This window comes from Zea mays, chromosome 1 (genome assembly GCF_902167145.1).
Source record: "Zea mays cultivar B73 chromosome 1, Zm-B73-REFERENCE-NAM-5.0, whole genome shotgun sequence".
Lineage (NCBI taxonomy): Eukaryota > Viridiplantae > Streptophyta > Magnoliopsida > Poales > Poaceae > Zea > Zea mays.
In genome coordinates, this window is record NC_050096.1 from 84,050,872 (window position 1) to 84,057,401 (window position 6,530).

The window sequence follows — 6,530 nt, forward strand, 5'->3', positions numbered from 1 at the left end:
CAAAAAAAAATAAACCTACCCCTTACCTTAGCTAAGTATAACCCAACTTACCAAGTATACCACTAAGGGTCTTACATAAGTAAAGTTAACTTGTTTAAACTCAAAAGATCATACATCTTTAAGTTGTAATTTCTAAAAGCACATATCATATCATGCATATATCTTACGCATTGCATTCATTAGATTGTAATCTTGCCGACGGAGAGTACGTGCTCATCCCCGAGCAAGGACCTGTCCAAGAAGAGGACCAGGAGCAGGCTTCAGAGGCTGCTATTGAGGATCTCCCCGCAGCCCCAGCAATTGAAGGCAAGCCCCGGTTTTATGCATAACCATGTTATTATATGCTACTTTACTACACTTAATGCTTGTAGGATTGCAATGTGCACTTAAGTGTAGGAGTTGCTTGAAACCTCTAGTTGCATGAACTTAGGATTCCTTTTTGAGATGGATACTAGTATGCTAGGTCGAGTAGCTGCTTGCTAATCAGGATCTCGGTAGAAGTCAAGTGATTTTTCTAGCACTCGCGCGAGGTCAGGAATTGATTGTATTCATCTTAATAACGGGATCTATGTTGGTCTATGGATTTGGATCCAGGGAGGATGCCTTGTCCATGAGACAGGAAAAATGAATTAAGGATTAATGTGTGGATACCTAAGTCAAGCTTTTGAACGTACTAAGCACATGCCGGGAAAAATGGTAACCGGTAAACCTAGTACCTGAGTGAAGCCGGGCGCGGACTTTATCCCTCATGCGACCTGAGACTGGGTCTCCCATGCTAGTTATGGTGGGTACAAGTGCGGTCACTGCACGACGGCAGCCGGGGTCAGTGGAGCATTGTATGCCAAGGCGGTGAGGCCTGGACGCGAACGGGGAATCGATGGGGATGGTTGTCATGTGCGGGGTCGGAGTACCCTGACATGCCGTGTGTTTAGGTTTACCTTGCAAGGTTTAAAACTCGATTCGAATCGTCTGCTTCTCGCAGCTAATGAGACTGCTTGATTCCTTGTACTGCATCGAGTAAGAAGTGAAATGTGGTTACATGAGATAACTTGTTGATTGAACTAATTGATTGTTACCATGTATGCTTAGAAGGAGCAAATCTAGCTAAGTTAATGATGATAGAATTTGAAAAGCTAAAATTTGCTTTTAGAAACAGCTAGTGCTTTTGGCAAACCAAACCCCTCAGCCAAACAGCTGCATAGTCTAGAGGTAGAGGAGTAGACTCCTCGCACCGGTTAAGTCTAGCTGAGTATTAGTATACTCAGCTTTGCTTGTGGCACCATTTTTACAGGTACCATGCAGGAATTGGTTGATGGTGTGACTTGGCCTACCACCCTGCCACCGGGTTGGACGGTCGAGTGGGATGTTGCTCCGGCAGGAGAGGAGCACGAGGAGTAGTGGGCTAGGCCTTGTCCATTTCCTCATTACCGACGACATCGATTATCCGCTGCACTTTATTTTGTGAACTTTATTTGCTACTCAAAAACTCCGATTTATGTAATAACTCAGTACTTAATTTGAGGTTTCCTGTTTTATTGTATTTCTTCTGTGACTCACCTTCGAGTGGGATTGTGGAATTTGATCCTGGTTAAGTGGCTCTATCAGACTAGATCTAAGGGACTGACGGGTTATTCCGATTTAAGTGTGTTACGACCCCTGGGGCGTGACTTAGGCACTTAAGCTGGAATAATTCGGGTGGTTCTGCCACAGCTGGTATCGGAGCAAATTTCACCACAGAGAAGGACAATAAACCATGAATACCAATTTTCAAAATCTAAAACTTGCCTAGAAACTGTTACGGATCGACAGGGCTAGACCGCTAGACCTAGGACGAAAGGCCTTAGGCATAGAGGGAGAAATAGGTGGCTAATTAATTAGGCCCTGTGGGCCAATACTTATATTTTAAGGATGCCCTAAAAAGGCACCCTATCTTTCTTTTGAGAGGCAACGTTTCTTCCAGCATGCATGCATTATAAAACCCCAAAGAGGAATCAAAATTTGAGCTAACCCCCTTTCTCTAAAACCATCCGGGCTCTCTTTTTCTTTTTCCTTCCACCATAATCTTTATCTTTGATTCCCTTCCGCAGATGAATTCACCCACCCCCGCCAGTGGAGGAGACTCTCGTTTCAGTTCTGACTTCCTTTCTCGCGATGGTTTTCCTTCCATCTTGTGGGAAGTGCTTAACTCCGCCGGTTACCCTACGCCTCCTTTGTACACGGTGCAGTTGTATGAGGAGCATCGGGTACCTTGTTGTCGGGTCTGGCCGACTTTGGAGGCTCATCCCCTTCAGCCGGGTTGGCGTTCTCTTGACTCTGAAACGATTGGACTCAGGACGGACGACACCGTTGAGGCAGCGGCCATGAAGACTCTGACGACTTTCTGTGGCTACCATCCCCTGGAGATGGTGATGCACCCCTTGGGACTCTTCCCTGCTGAGAAGAAGGATGATCCCATGTGGTGTAACCGCGTGAGCCATGTGAAGGATGTGTGGGCAATGTATCCTGACTTGGTTGGGAGGGTCACTGTTCAGTGCATGAGTGCGCTGTACCGCCTTCAGGCCCTTCAGAGCGATGCTATGACACTTCTTGCTAACACCGCTCAGGCTGCCAAGCTCACTCTCGACAGTCGGGAAGATTTTGTGGTCGACCTATCCACAGAGTTGGTGGAGAAAGATCTGCAGGTGGAAAGGCTGAGCCAGCGTATTACCACCCTGGAGCAGCAAGTGGAGATCCGAGACAACACTATCGATGTCTTGGAGAACTAGCTTCACGATGTGCAGAGGGAACTCGAGGAAGCAAATGACCACTTGGACATGCACCACCTGGAGATGGAGGCCAATGAAGCAGGAAGCGAGGGAGAAGAGGCTCCCGAGGAGCTAGGACCAGCCCCTGGTGCCAATGGGACTACCTCCGCGATGCCTCCTTCACCCGTATCCAGTGTCGCTTCCATCGCTCAGGGTTAAGCAGTCGCTTTGACACTTTTAGGTGGATAGAAACCTATGCGAGCTTAGTAGTATCACATTTTGGACTAGGCTTATGGGTACTTTCCCCTGATTGATGTAACCCTGTAAACTTTTGAAATCTGTGGGATCTTTGTCACCGTGTTATCTTCATTTCGAACCTAATATTATGATTATGGCATTTTTCCTTCCATATGAGATGATATCTTGTCATTCGAAACTGTGAGTTGGGATAACGATGGCGACAATCTCTGTTTTCAGATGGCAGCTAGACAGCGTCGCGGGCAGAACGAGCAAGCTCCCCCGCCACCTCCCCCAGCTCCCACAGTGCAGGAGCTGATGGCCCAGCAGAATGAAATTCTGCGACAACTCTTGCAGCGCCAGCCCCACCAACAGCATCATGGTGGAGGCCAGCATCAGCGACCTCCGGCTATGGCAACTTACCAGGAGTTTCTAAGCACGCAGCCGCCCTTGTTCACCAAGGCAGAGGATCTGTTGGACGCCGACGTGTGGCTTCGCGTCATTGAATCCAAGTTTCCCCTCCTCACAGGAGACTGCCCTGATGAGGCCAAGGCTCGCTTCGCCGCACAGCAGCTTCGCGGCCCTGCTCGGACTTGGTGGGACCACTTCCGTGCTATGCTCCCCGCTGATCGTGAGGTATCTTGGGAGGAATTCAAGACCGCCTTCAGAGGACACCACATCCCAGCTGGCATTCTTGATCGGAAGTTGAATGAATTTCTGGCCCTTAATCAAGGAACCCGCACGGTACTGCAGTATGCACAAGCCTTCAACGACTTATGCCAGTATGCAGGGTATCATGCTGATTCTGATGAGAAGAAGAGGGATCGCTTCCGCAGGGGTCTCAATACCAAGCTGCGGGAACGACTCAACACTGTCCGGGCTGATAGCTTCAATGAGTTGGTCAACATGGCCATCTCCCAGGAGGATTGCATTGTTGCTCACCGGGCAGAGAAGAAGAGAAAGGCACCAATGGCAGCACCATCCGCTCAGGCTCAGAGGTTCCGGATTGTTTCTCACAATCAGAGCAGGGGTTTTCAGCAGCAGGCAGGCAGATGGGTGATCAGGCCACCTCAGCAGCAGCAGCTGGCACCCAACCGCTATCCAGCTCCCGCCCCAAGGAACAATCAGCCTCCGCAGCAGCAGCAGTTCCGCCAGGGCAACGGGAACAAGTGTTTCACTTGTGGCAATGTGGGCCACTATGCCAAGAATTGTCCCAGGAACCAGCAGAGGCAGATGCCAGCACCAAATCAAGACAAGGGGAGAAAGCAGAAGGTGCAAGTCAGGCAAGGGAAGCTCAACTTCACTGCTCTAGAGGAAGTGCCAGAAGGAGCTCCTATCATGACCGGTATCTTTTCAGTTTATAATCAACCTGCTTTAATTTTGTTTGATTCTGGTGCGTCTCATAGTTTCATTAGCCAAAAGTTCAGTGCTAAATGCAAACTGCCATTCTCTCACTCAAAAGGGTCATTCATGATAGTCACACCTGGGGGTAAAATTGCAACTAATCAATTAAACCAAAGTGTGCCTATTCAGCTGGGAAGCCACATTATCAAAACCACTCTTCTTGTGTTGGGATTGGAAAATGTGGACATTATTCTAGGGGCAAATTGGATGACCTTGCACCAAGTTGTGCTTGATGTAGCCAGTCGTACCGTGGAAGTTAATTCTCCCTTCTGCGGGAATTTCACTTTGATTCTGCCTAGTCAGGGTTCTTCTCAGTCATGTGCTTTCTCTATGACGGAGTTACCCCTGAAGAAGATCCCAGTGGTCTGTGAGTATGCAGATGTCTTTCCTGATGAATTGCCAGGAATGCCACCGGACCGGGATATTGAATTCGCCATCGAGTTGCAACCGGGAACGACCCCAATTTCCAAGAGGCCCTACCGAATGCCACCCGCTGAGTTGGCAGAGTTGAAGAAGCAATTGCAAGAATTGCTGGATAAGGGTTTTATTCGCCCAAGCACTTCGCCTTGGGGATGTCCAGCACTGTTTGTGAAGAAGAAGGATGAAAGCTTGAGGCTGTGTATAGATTACCGCCCTCTTAATGCGGTAACTATCAAGAACAAGTATCCTTTGCCTCGTATTGATGTTCTTTTTGACCAGTTGGTCGGGGCCAAGGTGTTTTCCAAGATAGACCTTCGCTCTGGCTACCATCAGATCAAAATACGAGCAAGTGATATTCCGAAGACGGCATTCTCAACCAGATATGGGCTATATGAATTCTTGGTGATGTCATTCGGGCTGACAAATGCACCAGCATATTTCATGTATCTGATGAACTCTGTTTTCATGCCGGAATTGGACAAGTTCGTGGTGGTTTTCATCGATGATATTCTGGTGTACTCAAAGAACGAAGAAGAACATGCCGGGCATTTGCATGTAGTGCTTCAACGTCTGCGAGAGCACCACCTTTATGCCAAGTTATCCAAATGTGATTTTTGGCTGAAGGAAATCAAATTCTTGGGTCACACTATCTCTCAGGATGGAATAGCTGTTGATCCTGATAAAGTGCAAGAGGTGATGAACTGGAGGCCACCAACAACTGTTCGCCAGATTCGGAGTTTTCTGGGATTAGCTGGTTATTACCGAAGATTTATTCCGGACTTCTCTCGAATTGCGAAGCCTATTACGGAGTTGCTGAAGAAAGAGGTCAAATTTGTGTGGAGTCAGAAGTGCGAAGATGCCTTCCATGCATTAAGGCAGCATCTGACCACAGCACCAGTGTTGGCGCAACCCGACAGCAGCAAGCCTTTTGATGTGTATTGTGATGCCTCTGGCACCGGACTAGGTTGTGTCTTGATGCAAGACAACCGAGTCATTGCTTATGCCTCAAGAGCACTCAGGCCTCATGAGCAAAATTATCCCACTCATGACCTTGAGTTAGCAGCAGTGGTTCATGCATTGAAGATGTGGAGGCACTATCTAATGGGAACTCACTGCAACATCTTCACTGATCATAAGAGCCTTAAGTACATTTTTACTCAGGCTGATCTCAACATGAGGCAGAGAAGATGGCTAGAGCTGATCAAGGATTATGACCTGGAGGTACATTATCACCCAGGGAAAGCTAATGTGGTAGCAGATGCCTTGAGTCGGAAGTTGCAATGCAATTGTGTTCTGATGGATTCTCGCATGAACACCTTGTGTGATGAGTTGAGCAAGATGCAAATTGAAGTGATTTCTTCTGGTTCTTTGTCTCAAATTTCTGTTGAGCCAGCTTTGCAAGACCAGATTATCATGGCCCAGCTCAGTGACAAGGGAGTGCAGATCATCAAGAAGAACCTCCATCAGAAGGTTGAGAAGTATAACTGTTTCCGCCAGGATGAGAAAGGTGTGTTATGGTTCAAAAGCAGATTGGTGATTCCTAAGGACCAGGAGCTCAAGAGGAAAATTTTGGATGAGGCTCATCTCTCCAAATTCTCTATGCATCCGGGAAGCACCAAGATGTACCATGATTTGAAGCTTTTGTACTGGTGGACCAGAATGAAGAGGGAGATAGCCCAGTATGTATCAGAGTGTGACACCTGTCAGAGGATAAAGGCAAGCCAC